The sequence below is a fragment of the Loxodonta africana genome, chromosome 1 (genome assembly GCF_030014295.1).
Source record: "Loxodonta africana isolate mLoxAfr1 chromosome 1, mLoxAfr1.hap2, whole genome shotgun sequence".
NCBI lineage: Eukaryota > Metazoa > Chordata > Mammalia > Proboscidea > Elephantidae > Loxodonta > Loxodonta africana.
Window position 1 is genome coordinate 94,846,276 of NC_087342.1, and position 16,232 is coordinate 94,862,507.

Consider the following 16,232-nt stretch of genomic DNA (forward strand, 5'->3'; position numbering starts at 1 on the left):
TCCCAGTCTGCTTGCAGTGCCACAATCTTTGCACAGCAGGACTCTCCCTTTGTTTCTGTGGCCATGTCCTACTTCTTCCGGGCACACACCCACTTCTGGGGGGGCACTCTCCTCCCAACTCCCCACCAGCCACAGGGCTTTCTTTGTTTGCCTGACTGGACGTTTTCTGAGGGAACTGATAGAAGAGAGAATTGCCTCAGGCTTTGGGAGGCCCAGGGTGAGAGCCTTTCTCTGGGCCTCATTCTCATTTGTATGATGATGGGATTGAACCCTTTCCCTGAACCCTGCTGATTCCCCAACCCCATGCTATGTGGTGCTTCCTGCCCTAGGGGGGTGTAGAACCTAGTCCCGGCTCTGCTGACTGACCTTGGTCAGGTGCCTTCTTTCTCAGTGTCTACGTCCTCCATGGTTAGTGGGCCCCCCAGCCCCTTCCAGCTGGCCCGTGGGCCTGTATAAGGATTAAATGATATTCCTGCCTATGAACGTGCCAAGCCAGGATAAGGTGTTATTGTTGTGATTACCAGTGAAGGCCCACACAGATGGATTCTGGGCGTGTTGGGCAGGGTGGGTGCAAGCAGGAACATGTCGGGCTCGCCGCTACCACATCTGCCCACGAGGCTCTACCTCTCTGGGAGATTAGCTCGGGTTGTCCTCCCCAGGCATGCTGGGAGGTGAGTGGGATATAATAGTCCTGTGGCATCTTGGCTGTCTGTCGGCTTGGTCTTTGTCCATCAATCAGAGTGTAGGAGGTGACCCTGAGGTGGGAAGAGATAGAGGGGCTCCTCTCAGCCTGCAGAGGGGCCCCATGTCTACTGTTCTGTTCCTGCCTCCATCACAGGCCTCTGAGTGGGGGCTTTGTTTGGGATCTTAGGTTGGGACGTGCCTGGGTATGTGGGAACTGCCTCTGGCACCAGGCACCCCCTCCCCACCAGGAGGTCCTACATGCCCTACACATCTGGTCCCCCCCACCTCTCTCACCTCACCCTTTAGCCCTTACTCCTTTCTCAGCTCACTCTCCAACCCCTTGCCCCTCTTCTACCTCATCCCTCACCCCTCTCCCCTAGCCCCCTCTCACCTCATCCTTTACCCCTCACTCCTTTTTCAACCCACCCCTCACCCCTCTCTCACCTCAACGCCTACCCTTTGTCCCTCTCTCGCCTTAACCCTCCACCCCTCACCCCTCCCCTACTTCATCCCTTACCCCTCACCTTACCACCCACCCATCACCCCCTCTCATCTCACCACCTACCCCTCACCCCTCTCCTACTTGACTCCTCACCTCTCGCCCCTCCAGCCACACCTGCTGTCCCTTGTGTTCAGCCACCTGTCACCTCTGCACCTTTGCACTTGCTGTTCCCTCTGCCTGGAATGTTCTTACCTCAAATATCCACATGGCCGCCTCCCTCACCAGCTTCAGGGCCTGTATCCTCAGAGGCCTCCCTGACCACACAATGTAAAATTGTACCCATTCTCCCCATCTCCCTCCCCTGCTTTATTTTTCTCCGTAGCATGGATCACCACCAGACATACTCCATCAGTTTGTTTTAGGTGTTCTCATCTGTCTCCCCCACTAGCAGGTCAGCCCCACCAGGGCAGGAATTTCTGACTGTGTTCACTGCTGTGCTTGCAGTGTCTGCCCACCATGGGTGCGCCTGGTACACATAGGAGGGATAAAGGCACCCATTGAGCCCCTCCTCAGCTTCCTCCTGCCCCTGACCCCTCTTTGAGGCGTGGCTGCTCCAGGTCTGATGTGACCCATCCATAATTCCCCTGCTGAGCCTAGCCTCGAAGGCACTGGGCCCAGGTCTTGAAGGTTTCATGGTGCTCGTGTGGGCCCCAGTGCTTGGGGGTGCAGTTCTGGCCTCACCTGCTCCTGGGTCCCTGAAGGTATGTGTGGACAGGAGGCCCAGGCCTCTCTCCTGGCACCAGAATTAGGAGGCCTTTGAAGCTGTGGATAGAGGCCTCTAGCTGAGGGGTTGAGGTATGTTCTTGAGAAGAACTTGGAGAGAGAGGAAGTAGCGGGGGCCCAGAGGGTGGGCTCTGCCAGGACAGAGGAAGGAGCCAGGACTGAAAGGGGCGTGTGGGCATGTGTCAGGTGTGTGTCGTCAGCCTTGTGGTGTGACAGGGAGGTGGGTGTGGCAGATGAAGACTTGCCCCAGGGTTCCAGTGGTCAGAGTTTGGGGCCAATTTTTGACAACAAAAAAGCCACTTAGCAGAACAAATGCTCCTTTGACTTCTTGTTCTCCTCCCCCATCTCCTTCCTACTCCCCTCTTTCTCTTCCTCTCTGTTTTCCCAAAGCCTGTGAACAGGGCCGCCCCAGGATCCCTGGGCTGCTCAGTGGTCCCCGTAGCCTCACTGGGTGCAGCCAGCTTTGTGAGATGGGAGAGCGGAGATTAGACTTCAGCCCCCACTTCATCCTCTGCTCTGGGTCTTTGCTGCCATGGGGCAGTGGTATCTTGTTGAGGTGGGCAGAGGCCTCTCTGGACTCCCTAGGGCACTATCCGAACCTGAGAGGAGTCATTTCACCCCAGGACGGGGCTGAGAACCTGGGCTGCCTTGTGCTTACCAGCCTTTGTGGTATCTGGCTCCAGCTTGGGGCCTTCTCTCCAGGTCCCAAGCCTAGGTTCCCAGGCCTCTGCAGCAGGCCATGGATGGTGGAAAACCCAACCTGGGTGCCACTCTCTACATCTTCAGGGGGCTACCTAACCCTCCTCCTCCTCAGTCCTGGCCAGGATTGAGCTTCTGCTTGTGACCAGGGCTGAAGGCGGGGTGGGGCTGGCTTCTGGGATAGACCAGGTCTCTGTGTAGCCCTGTTGCTGGTGGGTACATTTTGGAGCATTAGCACCTGGGACGAGAAACATGGACTCCAAACTCTGCAATTTTGAGGCTGAAGCCCAAGAGAGGGGAAAGGTGGAGCTTGGTCTCAAATCTGGGGGTCCTGGCTCTTTGGTGTTTCTTCTACAAACACCCTGGCCGTGACGGGGAGGTCCCAGCAAGGGCATGGGGCCATGACAGGCATTTTAGAAGTTGGCTATAGGTCTTGGCCTTGCCCCAAGGTCCCCAGAAGTGCTGTTCCATAGCCCTGGGGTAGGCCTTGTGATTCCTGGGAATGACAGTCTCTCCTTCCCTCTCTCCACTGCCTCCTGCCCAGCTCCCTGCCCTCCCACCTTCACCTGTCGGTCCTGTATGCCCCCAGGTCCCCGGGCTGGGCTACTGAAGTCCCGTGAAGCCCCTGCTTGGCTCCTTGTTTGTGACTTCAGCTCTAGCCACCTTTCTAGGCTACCCAAAGCTCCAAAATGTTCAGGCCCAGGCTGCTGGTGCCTGAATGTATGGAGCACCCCACACCAACCCAGCCTCTCCTCCCCAAGCCTCCCTGACCCCTGCTTTTCCGTAGGGGTTTGGGGGTTATGGTTGCTTCAAGTCCTGCACTGCTGGCTGGGCCTGAGGTGAGAGGATGGCTTCCCCAGAGAAGGCCCAGGGGAGCATACTGTCCCTCCCACAAGCTAATTCTCTTTTTCCTCCTCCAAGTTGGGGTAAGAGGACACCCAGTGCAGCAGTACTTGGGTGGCCCTCACCTCCAGGCATATTTGGGGGAAGCTCAGTGCTCATATCCCCTCCTGCAGAGACCCCCACGGCACAGGTGAGGTGAGGAGTGTGTGGGGGTCACTTATCTGCTCAGACTGCTGGGGCAGGGGTCAGGGAGGAGGGTGATGCAATGGCTTCCTCATTCCACTTGCCCATGTTCCTCTCACCACTCTACACCTCCGCTTTCGCCTGTCTATGCTCCGATCCCACTTTATTGTCATTTTTATCATTACCAGGACATATTTCAACTGTACACAGAAGTAAAGAGAAAAATGACAGACACCCATGTATCCACCACTGAGCTCTGTCAAATCCTTTTTGCCATGAGTACTAGCTTCCTAGAGCTGCCAAAACAAATTTACCAGAAAGTGAATCATTTAAAACAACAGAAATTCATCTCTCAGAGTTCTGGAGGCTAGAAGTCTAAAATCAAGATGTCAGGGCCATACTCCTTCCTAAGGTTCTAGGGAAGAGTCCTTTCTTGCCTCTTCCTAGCTTCGGACAGCTCCTGGCAATCCTTGGCCATTCATGGTCATTCCAGTCTCTGCCTCTATCTTCTCATGGCCTTCTTCCATGAATATATATGTATAAAAGGAAACCTGGTGGCACAATGAGTAAGCGCTCAGCTGCTAACCAAAAGGTCAGCGGTTTGAATCCACCAGCAGTTCCGCGGGGAAAAAAGACCTGGTGATCTGCTCTTATAAAGATTACAGCTTAGGAAACCCTATGGGGCAGTTCTACCCTGTCTTTTAAGTAGGAATTTACTTGATGGCACACCACAAACATACATATATATATATCTTCACATGGCCATCTTTTCACATTAGTCATTGGATTTAGGGCCCACCCTAATCCAGTATGACCTCGTTTTAATTTACCTAATTACATCTGCAAAGACACTGTTTCCTAACAAGGTCATATTCTGAGGTTCTGGGCGGACACGAATTTTGAGGGGACACTATTCAACCCAGCACACCATGTTTATTTCAGGTATTTTTGTTTTTAAAGAAATGAAATCTTGTAGCTGTAGCTGAAGTCCCCTGTATCTTGCGGATCCCTGACCTCCTCCCCTCTCCCTCTCCAGAGGTAAAACACTTTTCAGAAATTGGTGTGTGTCATTCTGGGGCCTGTTTTTGTGCTTTTACCATTAATGCATAGGGGTGCTTCCATGAATGATATAAGGCATTGTTTTCCATTTTTAAACCCTATGTATTAAAAGAATTAAAAAAAGAAAACCTGTTACCCTCAAGTCGAAACCGAGTCCTATAAATCTTTCTGTACATTTAAATTCTGCACTATTTTGAGATTTCTCCATGTTGATACATGTGGCTGTAGTTCATCAGTTTAATTGCTGTGTAATATTCCACTGGGTGAATCCACTTCAGTCCGTTAGTCAGTTCTTCTATCGATGGGCACTTAGCTCATTTCCAGATTTTGGCGATTGCCGGAGATGCTGCAGTGAGCATTCCTGTACCCATCTCCTTGGGCTTGTGGTCAAGGGTTGCTGGGGTTTTTCCGAGGAGGGGAATTGCTAGCGAGGAGGAATGCTCATCTATCTTATGAGAAATGACCTTGTTGCCTTCCATAGGATTGTGCTTGTTTACACCTTGTAAAAATGGTGTGGTGGCGGTGTCTGACCTCCTCTAACTTCATGAGGGGAAAAAATAATCAAGATCAACAGCTCAAGATGGATTCCTGAGGCAGAGGTCAGACATGCCTCCACCCTCCAACCTTTTTACCAATTCTGACACCAAGCCGTCCCCCGCGTGGCACTCTCTACTTCTCTGCTGGGTTCCATAATTCATTACAGTGGCCACACAGACCTCACAGACAATACTCACACTTATGGGGCTTCTTAGGGAAGTAACAGGCTACAGTTCAGGATCAGATATGACTCAGGATATAGTTCTTCAATCAGGACAGTCTCCTGTCAGCCATGCCCACAGGCAGGCCTCTCTCTGGCCCCTCAGCTCAGACTCTGCCCAAATGTTACAAAACTCTTTTGGCTCTGCTGATTAAGTGCTTGGGAGGCACCCCACTGTGCCAGTAAGCCTTGGCCCGAAGGTGCTCAGCTCTCCCGCTCCATAGATTGGTATGCCCACTGTAACCGCCTTGCTCTGTGGGCCAGGAAGCCCACTGTGCTGTCTCCTGCTGGTCTCCTGGTTCAGCTGCCCCTGCTGTAGCCATTTCTCTGCTGCTGTTTCTCACTATCTCTCACTGTCTTTGGTGTTATAGCTCTCTCTCTCTGTCTTCTAGGTCTGGGAGGTCTCAGCCCAGGGCTCCCAGGTCCAGTGGATGTGCTCCACTCCTGGCTTTTCTTTATTGGTGGTAGTAGGCCCCCCTCTGCTCTAGGAGTGACTGCTCTTTTAAGCCTAGTGGGATGGCAAAACCAACTAATCCCCTTGTTAGTGTTCCATGCGCCTTATTTGCATGGTCCTACCCTGACAAGGATGCCATGCACCTCATTTATATTATTAGCAATCTATCCAATCCCCTCAGTGGGCCACAAGCACCTCATTTGCATAGCTCACTGAATCATTTGGTGGAGTTACTAGAGGGGCCATATTAATTAATTCACTGCACCACACATCCCCGTGCTCCACCCACATTCTTGTCACACTTGGTTTTGTCCCACTTAAATCACTTCCAACCCGCTGGGTGTGAAATGGCATCTTACTGTGGTTTAAATTTGCATCTCTCTGAGTACTAGGGAGGTTGAGAGTCTTTTCATATATTTATTGGCCACTTTTTGTTCTTATTCCTTTTTTCCCCTTTTTATAACAGTAATGCAAATACATGTTCTAGGATTAGGATGAAAGCAACTAACTATCCCCTCACCCCACCCTCACCAATCTTGTCTCCTTTTTCAGAGGCAACCACTTTAGAAAATCAGACCAGGTCATTTATTCATATGGTGAAAAAGTCAAGGCATATATACAATATGCACTGAGAGTCTTGCTTCCACCCCTGTCCCTGTCCAACCAGTTCCCTCCTTCTCTGCTGTCCCTTCAGGTCACCACTTTCTTTCATTTCTTATGTATCCTCCAGTGTTTCTTTATGCAAGTGTGAGAACATATATTCAGATTTCCCCCCTTTTCTTACACAGAGGTAGCATTCTATACACACTTTGTTCTTTGCTTTTTTACTTTGTAAACCTTACAGTGGCAGATCCTACTGGAGATCTTTCTAGAATTAGCGTGCAGAAAGCTCACTGCTCTTGCTCGCTCTCTTTTTCTCATGGCTACGCCGTGTTTCATTGTGCGGCTTTATCCTAACTTATTTAACCAGTCCCCTCTGGATGGACACTTCGGTTGCTTCCATTCTTGTGTTATTCCTGACAGGGCTACAGCGAAGACCTTTGTCCATCATCCTCTCGCACAAGCTCAGGCGCGCCCTCTGCGCATCCCCAGCAGTGGGATTGCTGAGTCAAAGGGCGGAGACGTCTGTGGTTCTCACCCATCGCGCCAGCTGCTCCCCGGTGTGCTTGTGCTGGCAATGCACAAGAGGGAGCATTCACTTTTTATTGTTTCTTTTGCTAGTCACCCCCACGTCTCCAAATGTTAATGCTTATTCTGCCGTTTTAAAACCATTTTATTGTGAGAAAAAAATACATAACAAAACATTTGCCATTTTATCCACAATTTCTTGATTTACCAATTTTAAATAGTATCTATTCATGAGGAAAACCCTCAATGGGATGGATTGACACAATAGCCTCAACAATGGGCTTAAATATATCACAGATGATGGAGACAGTGCAGGACTGGGCAACGTTTCACTGTTATTCATGAAGTCTCCATGAGACGGAGCCGACGCAACAGCAATTAACAGCAACATTCATGTCCCACTAAAGCGGATGAGAACTTAGTTCACTTGCCCATTCCCTCATGCCCCCAATGCCATCCTGTTGCTGTCTTAGATTCTCCTTTCTCACCTTTAAACCCAAGTATCATAGTTACACCTGGATTCCTTATCCCATCACCTCCTCCAGCACTCACCCCACGTCTCCCTACCAACTACTGCTGTGTGTACATTATTTTTACATCAGCAAACTGAATAACCAAATGGTTAAAATGGCAAATGTTTTGTTATATATATATTTACCACAATAAAATAAAGACTAAATAACCTTTATGTTCTGTGCCATAACCATAGCGAAGTCTTCTGTTTTTTGTTCTGTAGGTTGAGTCTAATGTTGAAAAAATTAAAAAGGGATTTTTACATGATTTTACACATGATAGTGACTGTATAACTGTATTACCTGTGCTCTGCCCTGTCATGAGGCCTCTACACTAGTGCTTTTCAACCTTGGTTGTGCAGCAGAACCATCTGGGGGTGGGGGTGGGTGTTTTAAAAACACATATTTCTGGGTGGCACGAATGGTTTGTTCTTGGCTATTAACCAAGAAGTTGGCAGTTTGAATCCACCCAGTGGCACTGCAGAAGAAAGTCCGGGCGATCTGCTTTTGTAAGATTAAACCAAAATCCAGACCCGTTGTCATCGAGTCAGTTCCGATTCGTGGCCACACTGTGGGTTACAGAGCAGAACTGCTCCGTAGGGTTTTCTTGGCTGTAATCTTTATGGAAGCAGATCGTCAGGCCTTTCTTCCATGGAGCTGCTGGGGTTTTTTTTTTTTTTTTTTTACTGTGCTTTAAGTGAAAGTTTATAAATCTGTTAGTCTCTCATACAAAAACTTATATAGACCTTGCTATGTACTCCTAGCTGCGCTTCCCCTAATGAGACAGCACACTCCTCCTTTCCACCCTGTATTCCTTGTATCCATTCGACCAGCTTCTGTCCCCCTCTGCCTTCTCATCTCGCCTCCAGACAGGAGCTGCCCACATAGTCTCATGTGTCTGCTTGAGTCACTGGGTGGTTTCAAACCACTAGCCTTTAGGTTAGTAGTTGGGTTTGTAGCCATTTGTACCACCCAGGACCTTCCCCTAAGATTATAGCCATTGAAACCCCCATGGAGTGCAGTTATACTCTGACACACAGGGGTTGCCATGAGTGGAAATTGACTTGACAGCAGTAGGCTTGGTGTTTTGGTTTAGGCCTCACCCCAGATCTGGCAAGATTTATGGGGCAGCTGAGAGTTTGTGTTTTTTAATGCTCCCCACCCTCACGCCCAGAGGATTCTCTGCAGTGGCAGCGGGCTTTTGCGGGGAGTGTTTTGCATGCCTTAGTTTCTGGTGACTGTAGACTGATGTTATATAATAAGCGAATGTCCTCTTGTCTGCCGTCTCACAAGCCCTGTGCCCCCTCACCCATAGGGACATGCCCCCAGCACACATAATCCTTCCTGTAGGAAACTGCCCTGGACCCTCAGACTTTTCTCTAGGCCTTTGATGTTGCTGCTCCAGTCTCTCGAAGCTCAGTCTCCTGGCTGCCCTTGCTCCTCCCTCCTCCTCTCTGTCCTTGTGCCCCGTGGAAGGTTTGATGAGAAAGAGGGGGCTAGGCTCTGTCTTGGGTTCTGACAGGGCTGCCTTTGGACAAAGAGCACAGCACAGAAAAAACATGGAGATGTGAATGGGGTGGGGGGAACTACAAACATTTAAAGGGCCCGAATTATTTGTTCATTCATTTGTTCCATAAGCATTTTCTGATGTGTAATGTGGGCAAGGCTGTAAGGGAGGCCCCGTGTAAGAGAAAAAGACGAATCTGGAAAGTTCCACGTAGTGAGTTTCCAAGAAAGACACAGAAGGAATGGGAGCAGGGAGGAATCACTTCTGACTTCATCCTTCTACTGGGGATGCTCCAGGGCAGTGGTTTTCAAGTGCAGGTTCTGACAAATCAGTGGGTTGTAAAATCACTTTAATGGATCTCAAGCGTCATTTAAAGAATTAGATAGTAAATGAATAATTTCTCATATAAGGATCAGCACAAAGCTGGTTCCTGTGAGGCAGAAGTTAAAGATGTCCCAAATGTCCAGCTTTTCCAAACTGCTGCACCACTCCCTCCTCTCTAACATCAGCTACTCCTCTTCTCCTCAGTACTCTCCCTCTTGTCCTTGGTTTCCATAATTTGCTCCAATGTCTCACAGAACTCACAAACCTTATCAAGGAAATGGCTCACCCCGTTTTGAAGGTTGGCAAGTCCCAAATCCATGGGTCAGGTCAAGTGGCTGCAGGGGCTGATAAACCCAAGCTGGCAGATCAGACCACAGGATGCTGGCTAACAAGGCTGCGGAAGTTAGAGAATCAGGTCAGATGATGGGCCACTGGCCCATGGGGCTGTGGAAGCTGTAGGATCCCTGAATTGGCTGGTCAGACAGCAGGCCGCTGGCTCAAGTCCTAGGAACTGGAGGTCATACAGTGACAAACTGGATGCAGGATCCAGATGCAGAGAGACAGCCCTGCCAGGGCACCCACATATATACCTTGGATGCAGGCCACACCCCAGGGAAGGGCATAACTTGAGTAAGAGTGGGACTTGAGCCACACCTTCCTGCAAGGCTGTGACTCAAGATACATCCCGCACCAATCCTGCTTCATTAACAAGTAGAGGTTAGGATTTAGAGCACATAAAATGGAGGACAACCATACAATACCGTGAATCATGGACTAGCCAAGTTCACAGATAACTCCAACCATCACAGGTTCCATATAGCTTATTTGCATAGTCCCACTCAATCATTGTGTGTGAGTCAGAATCACCATGGCTAGAAGGGGCATATTAGGTAATTTTTTTTTTTTATTAACTTTTATTGAGCTTCAAGTGAACGTTTACAAATCAAGTCAGACTGTCACATATAAGTTTATATACATCTTACTCCGTACTCCCACTTGCTCTCCCTCTAATGAGTAAGCCCTTCCAGTCTCTCCTTTCGTGACAATTTTGCCAGCTTCCAACTCTCTCTATCCTCCCATCCCCCCTCCAGACAGGAGATGCCAACACAGTCTCAAGTGTCCACCTGATATAATTAGCTCACTCTTCATCAGTATCTCTCTCCCACCCACTGTCCAGTCCCTTTCATGTCTGATGAGTTGTCTTCAGGGATGGTTCCTGTCCTGTGCCAACAGAAGGTTTGGGGACCATGACTGCCGGGATTCCTCTAGTCTCAGTCAGACCATTAAGTATGGTCTTTTTTTGAGAATTTGGGGTCTGCATCCCACTGATCTCCTGCTCCCTCAGGGGTTCTCTATTGTGCTCCCTGATAGGGCAGTCATCGATTGTGGCTGGGCACCAACTAGTTCTTCTGGTCTCAGGATGATGTAGGTCTCTGGTTCATGTGGCCCTTTCTGTCTCTTGGGCTCTTAGTTGTCGTGTGACCTTGGTGTTCTTCATTTTCCTTTGCTCCAGGTGGGTTGAGACCAATTGATGCATCTTAGATGGCCGCTTGTTAGCATTTAAGACCCCAGACGCCACATTTCAAAGTGGGATGCAGAGTGTTTTCATAATAGAATTATTTTGCCAATTGACTTAGAAGTCCCTTTAAACCATGGTCCCCAAACCCCCACCCTTGCTCTGCTGACCTTTGAAGCATTCATTTTATCCCAGAGACTTCTTTGCTTTTGGTCCAGTCCAATTGAGCTGACCTTCCATGTATTTGAGTGTTGTCCTTCTCTTCACCTAAAGCAGTTCTTATCTGCTAATTAATCAGTAAAAAACCCTCTCCCACCCTCCCTCTCTCCCCCCCTCGTAACCACAAAAGTATGTGTTCTTCTCAGTTTATACTATTTCTCAAGATCTTGTAATAGTGGTCTTATACAATATTTGTCCTTTTGCCTCTGACTAATTTCGCTCAGCATAATGCCTTCCAGGTTCCTCCATGTTATGAAATGTTTCACAGATTCGTCACTGTTCTTTATTGATGCGTAGTATTCCATTGTATGCATATTAGGTAATTCATTACACCATAGATAGGAAATAATTAGAATGCATCAAATGTAGTAAGGGTTGTTATTGTTTGATTCTTTATCCGTATCTTTTCTCCTGTTAAATATGTCCAATGAGTTTTACATTTTGGTTATTAAAGTTTTTTTATTTCTAGAAATTCTATTTTTTTCTTTTTCAGTCTACTACATCAGCGATAGGAAACCCTGGTGGTATAGTGGTTAGGTGCTGTGGCTGCTAACCGAAAGTCAGCAGTTCAAATCCACCAGGCGCTCCTCGGAAACTCTATGGGGCAGTTCTACTCTGTCCTATAGAGTCTCTGTGAGTCGGAATTGACTCGATGGCAGCGGGTTTTTTTTTTTTTATGTCAGTAATAGGATAATATCCATACGCCTTCAAGGAAGACGAGTTAATACGACTGTTATTCAAATTTATGCACCAACCACTAATGCTAAAGATGAAGAAATAGAAGATTTTTACCAACTTCTGAAGCCTGAAATAGATCAAACATGCAATCAAGAGGCATAGATAGTTACTGGTGATTGGAATGTGAACGTTGGAAACAAAGGAGAAGGATTAGTAGCTGGAAAATATGGCCTTAGTGACAGAAACGACTCAGGAGATTGCTTGATAGAATTTTGCAAAACCAATGACTTCTTCATTGGAAATATCGTTTTTCAACAACATAAACGACGACTATACACGCGGACCTTGCCAGAGGAAATACACAGGAATCAAACCCACTACATCTGTGGAAAAAGTCGATGGAGAACCTCAATATCATCAGTCAGAACAAGGCCAGGGGCTGACTGTGGAACAGATCATCAATTGCTCATATGCAAGTTCAAGTTGAAGCTGAAGAAAATTAAAACAAGTCCATGAGAGCCAAAATATGATCTTGAGTATATCCTACCTGAATTTAGAGACCATCTCAAGAATAGATTTGACACACTGAACACTAATGACAGAAGACCAGGTGAGTTGTGGGATGACATCAAGGGCATCATACATGGAGAAAGCAACAGGTCATTAAAAAAAAAAAAAGACCAACGCGGATGTCAGAAGAGACTCTGAAACTTCCTCGTGAATGTAGAGTAGCTAAAGTGAAAGGAAGAAATGATGAAGTAAAAGAGCTGAATAGAAGATTTCAAAGCGTGGATCGGGAAGGCAAAGTATTATAATGACATGTGCAAAGACCTGGACTTAGAAAACCAAAAGGGAAGAACACTCTTGGGCATCTGTCAAGCTGAAAGATATGAAGAAAAAATTCAAGCCTGGAGTTGAAATCTTGAAGGATTCTTTGGGCAAAAAATTGAACGATGTAGAAAGCATCAAAAGAAGATGGAAGTGAGAGACTGACTTGATTTGTAAACTTAAAGCACAATAAAAATTAAAAAAAAAAAGAAGATGGAAGCGATACACAGAGTCACTGTCCAAAAAGAATTGGTCGATGTTCAACCATTTCCGGAGGTAGCATATGATCAAGAACTGATGGTACTGAAGGAATAAGTCCAAGCTGCACTGAAGGCATTGGCAAAAAATAAGGCTCCAAGAATTGATGGAATACCAATTGAGACATTTCAACAAATGGATGTAACACTGGAAGCGTTCATTTGTCTATACTAAGAAATTTGGAAGACTGCTAGTTGGCTAACAAATTGAAAGAGATCCATATTTGTGCCCATTTCAAATAGAAGTGATCCAACAGAATGTGGAAATCATCAAACAATATCGAATGCAAGTAAAATTATACTGAAAATAATTCAAAAATGGCTGCAGCAGTACATCAACAGAGAACTGCCAGAAATTCAAGCTGGATTTAGAAGAGGATGTGGAATGAGGGATGTCATTGCTGAAAGCACAGAACACCAGAAAGATGTTACCTGTGTTTTATTGACTATGCAAAGGCATTCAGCTGTGTGTATCATAACAAATTATGGATAATGTTACAAAGAATGGGAATTCCAGAACACTTGTGCTCATGCAGAACCTGTCCGTAGACCAAGAGGCAGTTGTTCAAACAGAACAGGTAAGGTAGGTGTCAGGGTTGCATCCTTTCACCAGACTTATTCAAATCTGATAAGCCTATATGAAGAAGAACGTGGCATCGGGATCGGAGGAAAACTCATTAACAACCTGCGATATGCAGATGACACAACCTTGCTTGCTGAAAGTGATGAGAACTTGAAGCACTTACTGATTAAGATCAAAGAGTACAACCTTCGGTATGGATTACACCTCAACATGAAGAAAACAAAAATCCTCACAACTAGACCAATTAGCAACATCATGGTAAATGGAGAAAAGACTTAAGTTGTCAAGACTTTTGTTTTACTTGGATCCACAATCAACTCCCGTGGAAGCAGTAGTCACAAAATTATTGAGTTGGGCAAATCTGTTGCAAAAGACCTCTTTAAAGTGTTAAAAAGCAAAGATATCACCTTAAGAACTAAGGTGGGCCTGCCCTAAGCTATGATATTTTCAGTCACATTATAGCATGCAAAAGCTGGACAATGAATAAGGAAGACTAAAGAATTGATGCCTTTGATTTATGGTATTGGCAAAGAATATTGAATTTACCATGGACTTCAGGAGAATGAACAAAATATGTCTTGGAAGAAGTACAGCCAGAATGCTCCTTAGAAAGGAAGATGATGGACTTCTTATCAGGAGGGAGCGGTCCCTGGAAAAGGACATCATGCTTAGTAGAGGGTCAGTGAAAAAGAGGAAGACCCTCAAAAAGATGAATTGACATAGTGGCTGCAACAATGGGCACAAACAGCAGCGATTGTGAGGAGGGTGCAGCACCTTGCAGTGTTTCGTTCTATTGTACATAGGGTCTCCATGAGTCAGAACCAACTCGACAGCACCTGACAACACGTCAATGAAAAAAAATTTTTTTTTATTGTGGTGAAAATATACCTAAGAAAACATATGCTGTCTCAACAATTTAATTTCTACATGTCCAATTCAGTAACATTGATTATATTCTTCCAGTTGTGCAAACCATTCACTCTATCCTTTTCCAAATCATTTCATCACATTAACATAAGCCCCCTAAGCAAAAATTCTCCCTCCCTCCTTGGAAACTACTGATAATCTTTGATTTCGATGTTTGCTTATTTCATATAAGTGGGATCATACAATATTTGACCTTTCATGACTGGCTTATTTCTCTCAGCACGATGTGTTTAAGATTCACGTTACGGCATGCATCAGTACTTAATTTGTCTTTATGGCTGAATAGTATTCCATTCTATGTATATACCACATTTTGTTTATCCATTCACCTGTTGATGGACGTTTTGGTTGTTTCTACATTTTGCGTATTGTGAAAAGTGCTGCAGTGAATGTTGGTGCACAGGTTTAACTTTTCTATTATACTTTATTTTTTAGAGAAGTTTTAGATTTACAGAAAATTTGTACCTTCACACAGTCTCCCGTTATTAACATCTTGCCTTAGTGTGTGTATCTGTTACAATTGATGTCCATATCTGAAGTCTCTGCAAGTCTGTTTCTAGTGTTTGTTATGGGAGCTGTTCTCCCTCATGCTGTCTAGTTCCCAAGTGTTCCTGGTTATCACTGATTGTATACTGGTTATTGCACTTGAAAATTTTTATACATGTAATTGTGTACTAGGGTGACGGTACCTTCCTCCAGAGAGGATCTGCGTATCCTAATACAGACTCCTGGGGTATTACCAGTAAGAGACCACTTAAAACCACACTCAGCTTTGAGGTTTCCTGAACCACCTGGGACAATTCCTACAGTGTTCTAGTTCCCTGTAGGGGCTGTTCTACCCTGGATTCAGTGTTCCCATGACAGTGTAGCACTTTTGGGGACTCAGCTTATTGAATGGATTAGACTCTCCACCTTCTGTGGACCTGGGCTGAGATTCCTGCCCCTATCTCCTGGTGAAGCTGTTAAAATAAAAGTTCAGGTTTCTGGAATCAACAAATGCCTTCAGGGCAAAAGTAGTTTGGGTGTGTTTTATCTCCTTTGTTTCCTGTTTGATTTATGTTTTGGCTGGATAGTTCCTCATTGTTTTGCCAATTCTTTAAGAAGTTTTAAAATAATGTCATTTTTTTTTTTTTACATCTGGCTGTTTTAGTTGTTTTGTGCAGGTGGTTGGTCTGAGCAGATTACAACCGTGGTTCTCAGCCCTGGCCTACCCAGGGCCTGGCCACCATTACCAGGTACAGGAAGCAGTGGTGACCTAAAATGTTTGTCTTAGGTGGTTCTAGGAAACCCTGCTGGCGTAGTGATTAAGTGCTACGGCTGCTAACCAAAGGGTCGGCAGTTCGAATCCTCCAGGCACTCCTTGGAAACTCTATGGGGCAGTTCTACTCTGTCCTGTAGGACCGCTATGAATTTGAATTGACTCCACGGGCACTGGGTTTGGTTTGGTTTTTTGTTAGGTGGGTCAACGTCAGAAAAGCTTGAGAACCCTTGTTCGAGGGTGACCTGGGGCAGTCCCTGTCTCTTTCTCTCTTTTCCCCTCTCTGGGTTAGGAGTGGAGTGGGGATCATGGGCTGTGCGTAGATCCACTAGCTGACTATCTCCAAGGCCTTCAGGCTCCTGGCCTCGCTTCCCTCCCCTGACTCCCGGCCCACTCAGACTCAGACCCTAGACCTCTCCCACCCCTGGTCTCAGCTCGCCAGGCCTGACGGGTGACTGGCCAGCTCCCCACCTCTCCTGCCTGACACCATCTCCCCGGCCCCCACGCTTGCTGCCTGTCAGGAGGGTCTCCATCCAGTTCCCAGACCCCTCATGTCCTTTTCCACTTCTTGCTGTTCCCTCCACTTGCAGT

At 46.8% G+C, this 16,232-nt stretch overlaps 1 protein-coding gene across 3 annotated transcripts in view; it reads left to right on the forward strand.

Annotated features, from left to right (window-relative positions):
* The window catches only part of ITPR3 (inositol 1,4,5-trisphosphate receptor type 3), an 84,219-nt gene that overhangs the window by 19,467 nt on the left and 48,520 nt on the right, over positions 1 to 16,232 (forward strand). The window lies entirely within an intron of this gene.